This window comes from Ambystoma mexicanum, chromosome 9 (assembly GCF_040938575.1).
Source record: "Ambystoma mexicanum isolate Mex_15411 chromosome 9, UKY_AmexF1_1, whole genome shotgun sequence".
NCBI lineage: Eukaryota > Metazoa > Chordata > Amphibia > Caudata > Ambystomatidae > Ambystoma > Ambystoma mexicanum.
The window spans coordinates 1,080,178,892-1,080,192,202 of record NC_090931.1 but is presented as its reverse complement, the minus strand read 5'-3'; the positions used below and the strand labels follow the sequence as shown (position 1 = coordinate 1,080,192,202).

Sequence of the window (13,311 nt, the reverse complement as noted above, 5' to 3'; positions counted from 1 at the left end):
GCCAGAGAAGTGCAGCCTTCTGCCGCACTCCTCTGGGCTTTCGCTCCATTCTTACGGGGAAACTGACATACCCTTAAGACAGTCAGTACCGGGAAACGTTGTTTTCCGTAGTTCTTTTATCATGTTGCAGCTTTCGCGCAACATGGCACAAGAGGGCACTGTAAGCTAAGTTACTGCTCTCTTGGGTCTCTAGTGTTCTACAGGCCCTAGATACTCTCTTTGGATTGTTAACGAAAGGTGCAAGTGAATCACGGACGGGACTGGTGGCAGCGATCGTTTCTTTGTGTTTTGAACTCCTTTTGGCTGTTTAAGCGTGTTTCTCGTGCTTAGCCCAAAATGGTGGCCTGGCTCCCAAAATGGCCAGACCACGAGGCTCTTTGTCCTGTCCGCTGACCATCTTGGCCCCTTCACCTTCCCCAGGTCGAGCCGACCCGGGGCCTTCCTTATTTGGGCATGTACTTTCCCGCAAAACACAGATGCTTTCGCGGGCTTCTACAGGCCTTGTGTGTGCCTCCAGGATGTGGGCTGGGATGTCTGGTCCCAATACACATCCTGAGTGGCAGAGAGTCTAGTGTGTCGTGAATGTCTGGGACCACCGTGGTCCGTGATAGGTCCACGTATGGTGTGAGTGTTTTGTGAGCAGATCTCCCATTGGGGACCCTCCGTTTTGGCGCGAAGGGAACCGTGGATAAGAGGATGCTGGAAACACCACTACCATGTCGATCTCCTGAGTTCTCACGAATGAAGGAATACAGGAGCCAAGTATCCTGCAACTACGAGGCTGAACCGAGGAATCGCTGGTGACCCGCTGAAGGACTGCTCCTCTGCACTGCTGTCACTTGGTGAAACTCTTTCTACCTCTGATCGAACGAGAAGCCCTGTACTGGTACTTCGACCCCTTGGAATAGTGGGAACAACTATTCTCGGCATCTTCACCATCTCCTGCACGTAAGCCTTCGGAAGTGTCTCTGGGCCATCCAGTGGACTGACCAGCCTATCCAGGAGTCTTGCTCTGTAACCGCTGTCAGGTTGCGTTGTATTACGAGTCCTTGTCACTCTCACATGATTTGTACACTTGGCATTCCCAGGTCTGAAGTGAGTAGTGTACATTGGGCTGAAATACACACAGCCACTCCGTTGCCCTGCTGTGGTAACAAACTGTGCGGGTTCACTGCGTTTGGGACATCCTCAACTCTAACTTCTGCTGCTGCGGAATCTACATGACGCCGAGACGTCCCCTGATCGTATCTGTACCTGCCAGCACTGAAACTGACACAGAGAAGCCTGGATCTGCCTGCATCGGGGACCGGTGAGTAGCATCGCTAGGAGCTGGTTGCCCTCCTGCAGTAGCCCATAGCTTTTCCCCGCTGTGTCTAACAGCACGCCTTTCCGTACTCGCGCTCTGCTTCTGCCCACAGTGGAGGCTGCGCTTGAGTCACGGAGCTATGTTCATCTTCATTTGTTCATCGAACTAAACTGCCTGATTCCCTCGAAGAGACTCTCCTTTGCCCGTTGGCACCAGCGTGTGCAGGTACTTTTGAGCACAAGGCTCCACTCTTCGTAGGGCTCGGACTTCCTTTTAGTTAGGCACCTCTGAAGGTGGACTGGGTCTAACTATTATTCGCACTGCCTGTTTTCCTCCCCATCTAGGTGATATTCACATTTTGTGCGTCTAACTCGTTAGACTCGTTGGTAATTGTATATATATTGTATTTGATTGAGATGTGTTGGTTTACTTGAGTTTTATTGTGATTTCTCGCTACGGTCAATGTTACAAAGGCCTTGTAATAAATGTGTCTATATTTTTCATATAACACCTGCTTGGAGTAATTTGTAAGTGTCCTTGCTTTGTGTGCTCATTGCGGGCTTTCAGTCACCCTCACCCCTCTTGAGACCTAGTCTTGACCGCCTCGATCGCTACCCTGATGGGTCTGGCTTGTCCAGAGGTTACTCTGTTCCAAGAAACTAGGCTGGCCTTCTGAACCTCTGCCCCTCCAGGACAGAGTTCAGAAATCCATCTTAACATCCCTCTATCTAGGGAACTGAAATGTAGGTGTTTTTGCATTTACTGCTGTGTTCTGAGATTTAGGCTTTTTTCCCCTCTATCTAGGAAACTCAAATGTAGGTCATTTTGCATTTGCTGCTGTGTTCTGAGATTTAGGCTTTTTTCCCCTCTATCTAGGAAACTCAAGCGTTTGTGTCTTTACATTTGCTGCTGTTTTCTGAGATTTAGGATTGTTTCCATCTATCTGGGGAACTCGAATGTAAGTGTTTTTGCATTTGCTGCTGTGTTCTGAGATTTAGAATTGTATCCCTCTATCTAGGGAACTCAAATGTAGGTGTTTTTGCATTTGCTGATGTGTTCTGAGATTTAGGCTTTTTTCCCCTCTATCTAGGAAACTCAAATGTAGGTGTCTTTACATTTACTGCTGTGTTCTGAGATTTAGGCTTTTTCCCCTCTATCTAGGAAACTCAAATGTAGGTGATTTTGCATTTGCTGCTATGTTCTGAGATTTAGGCTTTTTTTCCCTCTATCTAGGGAACTCAAATGTAGGTGATTTTGCATGTGCTGTTTTGAGTTGAAATGTAGGTGTTTATCCTGCAATCTAGGAAACTCGATTCTGGGTGTTTTGCATTGACTGTTGTGTTTGAGGTTTAGGCTTTTTTCCCTGACTTGCTGCTAGACAGCCTGGTGTGTAAGTCGTGCATTGTGCAGTTTTTCCCTCCCTCTCTTTCTCCCTCTTCCATCTCTCTGCTCACTCACTCCACATTGCTTTCCATCTCTCCTATCTTCTCTAACTGCTACTCTGTCACCTATCCTATCTCCCTTTCGAAGTCTGGATGGAAAAAGTTTAAGAAAGACCTTCTGGTCTCCAATCCAGGCCTGTCCATCGCTGACACTGATGTCAGCGCTTCTTCCAGGCAGACTGTCACTGACATCCTCTTTGTCATTCCCTCTCCGGACCTTTGGATTCCCCATATGGTCTCAGTCCCTCTCCCCTTTCTCTTCTTTGCCCATTAATGGAGAAACCCGATGGGAAGTTCTCTTGGCTTATTGCCCATCCTTGAGGGGCATCATTAATGTCTACCAAAATGGCACTGTCATGGTACAGGGCTCTCAGCCCAATCTCCTCCTTGATAGGCATCTTCCGTCTCTCATCAACTTCCTCCCTTCTCCTGCAAATACTCCTTCTGCCACCCCTCTCACCCCTTTGCCACCACCGACGGGCATACCACATTCCTGTACCCCTCCTTGGAAGACCTTTAAAGGTGGCAACCAGCTTCACTTAGCTACCCTCAACTCTTGCTCTGCCATTAAACACCCCTCTGACATCTGCTACCTCATTGAAGACTTTGACCTTGACGTCCTCGCTCTCACCGAGGCGTGGTTCATGGCCAGCTCTGTCACTTCTTTTGACACACTCCTACCAGAGGGATACAAGATCCTCTCTAAGCCCAGGCCTGACCGGTCTGGGGGCATAGTGACCCTGATCTTTCCTGAATGGGTCCATGCTACTATCATACCCACTGAGACCTACTCTTCCTTCAAATGCCTCATCTGCAGGCTTGGTGTCTCTCTGATCCTCTTGCTGATTCTTGCCATCATCTACAGGACCCGGGTACGGTCACCCTCATGCTCCCGGAGTGGCCTGACATGACCTCTTCTCTCCTGGCCTCCACCTCCAAGCTTCCTCTGAGACTTAAATATTCACCTTGACTCCCCTGATACAGCCTTTAGACCCTTCCGCAGCCTCTGTGACTCTCATTCCCTCACCATTCCTCCCTTCGGACTGACGCACTCACCTTGGATGCTCTCATTCTCAGCCGATATCCCCATCTCAAACCCTCTCACTACACTTCTCTCCCAGTCTGATCATGCTCCCCTGTCCTCTCACTTTGATCTCTTGGGTCCCCCTGCTAAACCTCTGCCTGCACTGCCAGTCTCCTTTTCCGTCATTTGACCGATAAAGCGAGTGTCAGTTGCTGCTTTTGCCAAAACTTTCCTTCCCCTTTCTACTCTAGCCACTGACTCTCACACTGACACAGCCCTTGCTAACCTTCACCTCTCCATCTCCAACCCTCTGGACATCCTTGCCCTGTCCAGAGATTCTGCATGAAGCCTGCCTCCAAGCACAACACCTGGTATGATTCCAACCTAGCCTCTCTGAAATACAAGTGCCATAAAACCTTGTTTCATATTAACCCTCACTTGTCTATGATGTACAATGCCTATAACCCATACCTTCTGTCTTGCACTGTGTATGTACCTATCTGTCATGTAACTCTAAAGTGTACCATCATGCAATGCGCCCAGATACCCCAGGGTTCGATGCGCTATATAAATGAACAAATACATAAATAAATAAATGCAGAGCTGCTGAGCGGAAGTTGCAGGCTTCAAGAACATCCTCTGACTAACTGCTCTGCTTCATGCTCCAAAGGCAATACAGACTCTCCATCCGTTCAAAGAAGAAGGCCTATCTCCAGGATCGCATCTCTGGGGCGACTAAGAACACAGCTGACCTGTGCAAAATCTGCAAGGTACTCGCCAAGACTACTGCAGTCTCCACTTCTCCTCTGCCATGCCTGACCCTCTGCACTGCACTGAACTCCCACTTCACAAACAAAACACAGGACATCCTGTCCTCACCCTCCTCTACACCCCTCCCTTCTCCCTCTCCTGATCTCAGGCCTCCCTTGGGCCCCCTCTACCCAACCTTCCTACTCTCCTCTTTCTCGCCCAAATCATCGGATGCGATTCCTAGACAAGTCTAATCTATGAAAGTCGCTTCCACACAGGTGGTTCCCTGCTCCTCCAGAACAATCAAGGACAACATTGCCTCCCTTGGACCAGACTTGATTCTGCAATCACTCCTTTGCCACTGGCTCCTTCCCTCCACTCCTCAAGTACTCCCTTGTGCACCCTCTCCTCAAAAAACCTTCTGCCGACCCCTCCTACCTGGCTAACTATCTCCATTACCCCCTTCCTGGGCAAACTCTTAGAAAGGCTAGTCATCTCCCAGCGGATCCACCACACTAAATCTTGTGGTTGTCTCCACAACCACCAGTCTGGCTTCAGAGCAGCCAGAGGCATGTAAACAGCACTACTGAACACCCGAGAAAACTTGCTCTCAAATCTCGTTTTCAACTATCCCTGCATTCCCATCATTCTTGACCTTTTTTCTGCATTTGATACAGTCAATCATGTCACCCTTATAAACTGGCTCCATGATACCCTTGGCATCATGGACCTGACACTGGACTGGTTGATCTCCTTTCTCTCTGAACGACCATTCTAGGTTCATCTGGGCCCATTTCTCTCCTCCATCACACTCTCCACCTGTGGCGTCCCTCAGGGCTCTATTCTCTGACCATAGCTCTTCAACATCTACCTAGCCCATTTCATCTCCCCCTTCTCTCCTCACTTCCATTGTTATGTGGACCACACACAGCTCTCCTGCAAGCTTCCCTCCACTGCCTCCATATCTTCCTCTGTCATTCCCAACTGTCTGCCATTCAGGCACGGTGTGCTGCTAACAATCTCTGCCTTAATGCCAGTAACATTGGGATCCTTCTTATTGGGACCCCAGCTCCCTCCTTCCCTCCTACTCTCTGGACGCCCTCCACGGGCCCCCTCCCCTCTCCCTCTTGTGAGGCAAGAAACTTTGGTGTCATCTTCAAATCCTCTCTTTCCTTCTCTCCTCACATCACAGACCTTGCCAAGAAGACCCACTTCGAGCTGCACCCCCTCAGAGGCATTCTCCCTTACCTCCCCTTCCCCCAGAAACTCAATGTCTCCAGAGCTCGCATCCTCTCTAGGCTGGACTACTGCAACAGCCTCTCCCTCAATCTGCCTAAATCCTCCCTTCGCTCCCTTCAACTAACCCAGAATAGGCGTGCAAGTCTTATCCTTGTCCTCAAACCCAGAGACCGCATCTCTCCAGCCCTAAAATCTCTCCACTGTCTCCTGGTTGCTGTAAGGATTAAGTTCAAGACCCTCTGCATCATCCACAAGGCCTCCTCGGGCCTGGGACCCCGCTACATCCAACTCTCCCTAAATACCTCCCTGTTAGAGCAATTCGGCTTTCTAGCACCAACTTTCTGCATATCAGGCACTTTTCCAAGCAGAGAGTGGGGGTACATCTCTCTCTTCTGCAGATGCCTCCCTCTGGAATGGCCTCCCTGCCCCTCTCAGACATGAGCTGGATCACCTTAAATTCCAGAAGCTTCTCAAAACCCTTCTTTTCTCTTCCTCCTTCCCTTTCCCCTGCTATTGTCCCCCTCTGCCTCATTTTGACTGGCTGTCTGGTTCCTCCTGATTCATACAGGACACCAGGACCTCATCGCCAGTCTACCCCTGCACTTTCTCTCCCCTGACCCCCAATCCCTAACCGGCACTTGCCCTACCGGGCTCCCTCCCCTGAACTTGCCTGGCTGAGCCTGCACCCCTTGAGCCCTGCTAACCCCGTCCCTCGCACTTAGCTCGTGGACTGTCTTTTCCCTGAACTCTCTGCATTCGCCTTCCACTTGTCCACCTGGCCTCCCCCTAGCACTTGCCCAACCCAGCGTCCCTTTTCCCCCTTCACCCTCCACCCAGCAACTGCAGGCTTGCCACTCGGTACCTTCACTTCCTGTGACCGGCACTCCCCCCCTCTGCTCTCCCCCACACTTTTTGTTACTGCACTTGCACGCTCCAAATGACACAAGGCCTAGTAGGACCATTTTTGTTTTTCTGCATCCCTGCTCACCCCACCGCCCCCCACTTTCATCTTGTTGCGCCTTGAAACGTCATTTGCTGTATAGGCGCATTATAAATACCCAATAAATAAAAATAAATAAATAGGCCCCTTCCATGCAATTGTTAACGTTTCCACCATGCAGTGAAAAGCTTAAGAGTAAAACATTGGCAAAATGAGCTTTAATCTTCACGCTTTCACTATGTTGGTGGAAAGGTGCAAATACCTTCTGCAGCTAACGATTACAGGGGACTCCTGTGGAATCTACCTGCTTTAATCCAGTAATAATTTCAGGATGATTCCATCTCTAGCATTACCACGAGCATGAAAATCCATGATGGAGGTACATGCAGCCACATTTGTCATGCAGAGTGGGAAACTGAGGCATTCAATGGGTGCCTGCCCCCTCTCCAACTCTACCTGACAAATCCACAAAAATGAGGCAGATCAGAAAACGTGGGAAGACAGCGCATTCTGAGAATTGTTCCAATCTGCCTCAACTAGAAAATGACCATCAAAGTTTTCTGTCAAAGCATTGCACTTTTGAGGTGATGCTTGTAGTAGCAGATCACAAAAGGCATCATTGATGTGATGCTCATTAAGATGTGCATGTGCATATTTACTTTCTCTCATTCTACTAACATCTGTACTAAGCGGGCCGGGGCCAGTTGGGGCATGGCCCCGGGAGTCTCCAAAAGGTGGGTCTGAGCCACCGGTCCCACGACAACATTGTCGCGAAACATTATCCTGCCGCGGCCGCAGCTGCGACGGGAGATGCGCCCGCCATTAAGTCATGCAAGCTGACAGAATTGGCAGCCGGCCACAGCTTTGCACTTCTGTCAGTCACTGTAACTTCCTCTGGTGACCCCTGGTGCAAGGGGTCACCAGAGGAAGTTACTATCCCTTTGATCCCCAGGTCGCCGAAGCGTCTTTAACCCTCGGCAAACCTGGGGATTGTAATATAATTTAGTGTGTTTTGGAGTGTTGCGCCACTGCATGGGATGACATTGTTGCTATAATGTGGCACATATAGCCAGCCAGATGTTGCCAGTGTAACATATGGATTTGCAAATGAAGACAGGTTACAGATTTAAAAGCATAATAGAATTTTTTTTTCTCTTTTCTCACTTGAAATGCCTCATTCACAGGAGACCACATTAGCTATCTAATTGACTAACTTAATTAACAAATACTAACATTAATTCTAACTGAATAACATTATAATGTGCTCTCCATGTAGATAAAAGAGGCTGAAAGACTTGTTCTGAGATTCAGTTTAAATGAGAAATTCGCTGATTTCACTGAAGCAGCAGGAAACAGAAAAAGAAACAGTTATTACAGGATGAAGATTCCATTGTTTATGGAACAGGGGTGGCAACCTAATACACTTTCTGTTAATATGATTGGAGGGAAGTATATCTGAAGACAGACTACATAAGCCTAGGGGATGTAAAAGAGGTTTTTTGGAGTAGCTCTGACAGAATTGAAAGGAAGACATTTTGCGGAGCTGCAGGGAAGTCACATTCGCTGGGCTGCTGTGAGGAGCCGGACTGCTGCCCTTCAGAGACTGGATATTTTGGTCTCACTTGGCACAGGCTGGAAAACTGTGTGTTTCTGAGGTTCCCTTCAAATTGCAAGCTTACGAGGGCAGCCCTGGATCACTTCTCGGAGGCGGCAAGCCAAAGGATTTTGTGTTCCAGAGAGCTACAGATAACTGGTAATTATCACGTAAAATTGAGGGAATGCCGCGTGGATGACGTTTTTTTTTCAGACAGGTTAGATAGCGTTAGGGAATCACTGTGTTTAACTGCCACGTTATAATGTTGCAACCCAAATACTGTCATATTGATGTAACTTTCATTTTTATTGTTGCAAATGTAAAGTGAAACTCGTTGTATTATTGCATTTGTTTCTCTTCTGTTTGTTTCAGAAAGAACGGTTTCACCAGAATGGTAATGTATTATTTTGAAAAGAAATTATTATAACACACAGCCTGTGTAAGGGTGTTTTTGCTTCTGTTTTTTCTTTGGTGCATCTAAATAATATCCAACAGGGAAGGGAATGATATTTAAATAATACCTGTGCCAAGTTTTCTATACAGATGAAGCAATGTCATTAGCAATTATAAATATCTGTGTGCGTGATTCCACTCAGTATATGTGTGTGTGTGGCTTCTGAGTGGAATATAATACAATAGTTCCTGCTGAGCGTACATGAATCAGCAGAGAGAGGCCTCTGGAAACATAATCTCACTAATGTAAATAAATTAGTGATAATACCACAGGAGTTTGTGAATGCTATTTGTGAAAATGGTGGCATCCGTGAATGCAGGTTTGAGGCCTCTATTGATCACACAAACGGTCTGAGCAAAAAGAAGGGGTTTTGTATATTGGGGCCACAAATAGAACAGAAAATTATGCTCACCAAAATACCACCAACAAAATGCATACCAACAAAATGTATTTGTGTACTGAAATAATGCATAGCCACGATATCACTATGAAGCCAAACCCAATCTAGATGCAAGGAGTAGCCATTGCTAAATTACCTTTATTTTTGGTGGTAAGAAGATACCGCCAGGCCCCAAATCTACACAAAATACCCTACAGGATTCCTTGACACATTTCAAGGTTTATAAAACATAGCTTGAAAAGTACACAATTCAAAACATCTTTTATAAAGCTTTCTCGATGGACAAAGACGCCTCTGGCTTTGTCCATCATGAAAGCTTTATAAAAGATGGATTGAATTCTGTACTTTTCAAGCCATCTTTTATAAACATAGAAATATTTTAAAAAGATGGCTTGAAAAGTACGCAAACCATAAGGTATGCATACAAATATATATAAATGTTATATATTTGCGTGTGTACCTTACTATGGTTTGTGTACTTTTCAAGCCATCTTTTATAAACATAGAAATATGTTATATATTTTTATGTTTAGAAAAGATGGCTTGCATAGTACACTAACCATAGTAAGGTACGCACACAAGTATATAACATTCATATATATTTGTGTGCATACCTTACAGTTTGCGTACTTCTTTAGGCCACGCCCATCCCAAAAGCCACACCCCCAAATGAGGGCCCACCCACATCGATTTCTTACCCCACTTAAAGCCCAGGCATCATCTATTACTTTGTTTTAGTGATAGTTGCTGCATGTGTAATTAAGGCAGCTGTAGAACTTCTCCTGGGCCTTGGCAATGTTGAATTGTGTTTCGAATGCTATGGAGGACTTGGGGATTTGCCATGTTACAGGTTGTTTGCTAATTCACTTTTTTTAATGAAACACGAAATATACATTTTGTCTTATGAGGAAATCCTTAAAAGCGTGACCTGAAGAGAATGCCAAATTATTAGTGCAGTAGCACTAAAAAGGACAGTGTTTGCCCTCAACAGTGGCCAACAGAACACATGTTGGCCACAAAGGGAACATGGGTGTGCCATCAACCAGAAATGACTGGGTGAAATCATAAATGATGCATGGAATTTGGGGTGTATTTGAATATTATTGGATGTTCAGGCAGTGGGCACCAGTACTGGCGTTCCACAGACTGCCTATGGCACACCTCACAACGTGGCATCAACCAATGAATAAGAGTGGTTTAATTGTCGGTCCCCAAACATAGTCAGTGTCACATCTCAACCATATGCAACATCACCCAGTCGGTTTGCCTGGTAAGTAACACATCTATGGAATCCCAAGAGCAGTGAGAGTAGCACACTCACCCAGTGATTATGTGTGCATTTGTCTTCCCTCCCACACCCTACTATTGGCACACCCCACACAAATGTGAGACACAATGTGATCACACCCAAGGAGTGAAAGTCTTTTCAGCTTCCCACGCAAGTGTAACACATTACCGAAACGTGACATCAGCAAAGAATGTCACCCAAATGTGCCATCACAAAGTAAGTGAGGATACTGCTGGCTATCCACACACTGCCAATCTCATGCCTCACAATGTAACTTTACCTGCCAAGTGAGGCTTTGGTTGGCTTTCTAAATATGTACATTGTCATGCCTCACCAAAATGTCATATCACCTGAATGTGTGTTGGTGGCTGCCCACAGAATATGGCTGTCACTCCTCATAATGTGTCATAATCTAGTGTGTGGGCGTCACTGCTGGCATTCCAACAACATAAGTGTGCCACATCTCAATGTGACACCACCCAGCCTTGAGATTCATTTTGGCTCAGCACACATTTCAAGGGTGATAACTAGCCCCGCTTCTTCATTTTATCAGATTGTGTGACTGTTGTCAATACTCTATCTCCCCACGCCAATAGCATAGAAACACATGCCCATAACGTACCCATTTAATGATAGCAGGCAGGCTGCCCTATTTGGGATAATGCGCATAATGTATGGGTTATGTCCACTTTCGAAAATTGGTGCATTGTAGCAACAGCTTTTAGGCCAGTGGCAAACACTCACTGTTTGAGAAGGAAACAGAACCCACCGTAGGTGCATGACGATTGTGATCTTCCCAAATGTGCTCAATTTGTATAAATGGGTCAAATGCCAAAGATCATACACTTAGTTAATGTAACGAAGAGGGGATTACAAAGCTGGGCTGCTGGTGCCAAGACTTGCAGCATTCCCACTAGACACTCATTTTAAATACTCTCACTATCAAGCATTCAGGGCTGTCGATGTTGAGGAATAAGGCAGGGCAGCCATAAAGAGATGCCTTCATTACAAGATCGCAGCTCATGTTCAGGTGGGAAGCCAATAACCCCAATGTCTAGCCATTGCATGGATAGCAATGAACTGCTTAGACTCCCTACTCACTGTCCCCTTTTCCTTGGTCCTCACATTATGCAGAAGCAATCTGCTGCTGCGTTGTGGCTGCAACAGACCGAGTTAACTTGATAAATGCAAGAGCTTACCCTTTGGCGATTATGCCAGGCATATGACGGTCTTATTGGGGTGCCTTGAAACACGTTGTGTATAGGCGCATTATAAATACCCAATAAATAAATAAAGTACATTGAGGCTGAACTTGAAAACCTATTGGCCTTGCCAATGCGTGTTTACATCAAACTGACCACATATATGGGATTTCTTAAGGATATACATTTTGACAGAGAGAGGAACAGAGTCACAAGGGCGCAACATTTTTTAAAGCGAGGGCACAAAATGTAAACAAGTGCTGGCCTGTGTTTCATCTAGGTCTCTCCATTCCACAGCTTAAACTTAACAAAAAAAACTACCTGTTTGGTTGTGGAGGATGTCAACAGTGGTGTCTCCACTTCCAGTTGCCCATTATGGAGGGGCCAAAGCTAGCACAAGGAGAGCTCTTCCACGGGGGGGCAGGGGGTGGACCAAATGTTTCCCTTTGATAGTTACGTTCCCCAGCGTGCATGCTCAATGATCCATGCAAAGCCGTGGCCGTATTGCTTCCCCAGTCTTGCACAACCCATTGGGGATGCAGGCTGGGGAACTGCAGGCCTATATGTACCTATGGGGTGCTACCGCGCCTCCCATAACATTTAGATCTTCCTGGGTGGCATTCAAGATATGCTCCGGTCTCCCGCGCATGCCCTCAGGAACCAAGAAGCTCTCCGCTTCTGAGAACTTCTGGGTTCCTGAGGGCATGCACAAGAGACCGGAGAGCCTCCGAGAAAAAGGCTGCGTTGGGGCAAGGGTAGCAGGTAAGAAAAATATGTTGTATGTATGTATCTATGTATGTATTCATATATGTATGTGTATGTATGTATGCATGTATGTGTGTATGTATATATGTATGTGTTTGCATCTGCATGAGTGGATGAGTGTATCTGCTGAATGAATGCATGCACGTGTGTGTGTGCCAGAAACCGATCCTGCCTCTAATTGTATGCACAGAAGAGAGTGTTCTCCCTCCCTTCACTGTGAACATTTAGCCTCTGATTGTGTGCAGGGAAGGGTGCGGTCCCGCCTCCCTTGCCGGCTCACAATCAGCCTCTGATTGTGCATGGCATTTCAGTGCACAGAGAGCCAGCCACTAATTGTGCAGTGAGAAGGAAGGGGGTGCCCTGTCTCTGATTGTGCACAAGGAGGGATAAACCCTTCCTTCCCTCGGTGCAATCAGAGGCAGGTGGGGGTGGGGGGAGGGCGGTATGAAAGGACATGACATTGGATATATCAATGGCCATGGAATGTATTTTTATTTTGTTGATATTTTTATTTTTATTTATAAAGCTCTTTACGCCAAAGCACTTAACTAGAAAAAGATCACGAGTGGTACAATTTGAATGATAACATAACTAGAAAGACAAAAGGTTATATGGAAAGTAGGTGGGTCTGAAGGCCTGAATGAAAGAGAGGATAGTAAGAAAGTGGACAGAGGGAAAGAGGAAGTGAGTTCCAGTGAAGGGGGGCCAAGAGGGAAAAGGATCAAAAGTGTGATCGAGCACAAGATGGGCGGCAAACTTATAGCAGGAATTGGGATTTAGAATGGAGATAACATGCATCGGAATACCAAGAGAGCAAGGAAGAGAGGTAAGGGGAGGGGCAAGTTTATGGAGGGACTTAAAGACAGGGCAGAGGAAGTTACACTTAAGACAAGAATGAAAAGGCAAA

At 46.6% G+C, this 13,311-nt stretch overlaps 1 protein-coding gene across 1 annotated transcript in view; it reads right to left on the bottom strand.

Annotated features, from left to right (window-relative positions):
* The window catches only part of CYTIP (cytohesin 1 interacting protein), a 181,678-nt gene that overhangs the window by 98,236 nt on the left and 70,131 nt on the right, over positions 1–13,311 (bottom strand). The gene's annotated exons all lie outside the window — the stretch shown is intronic.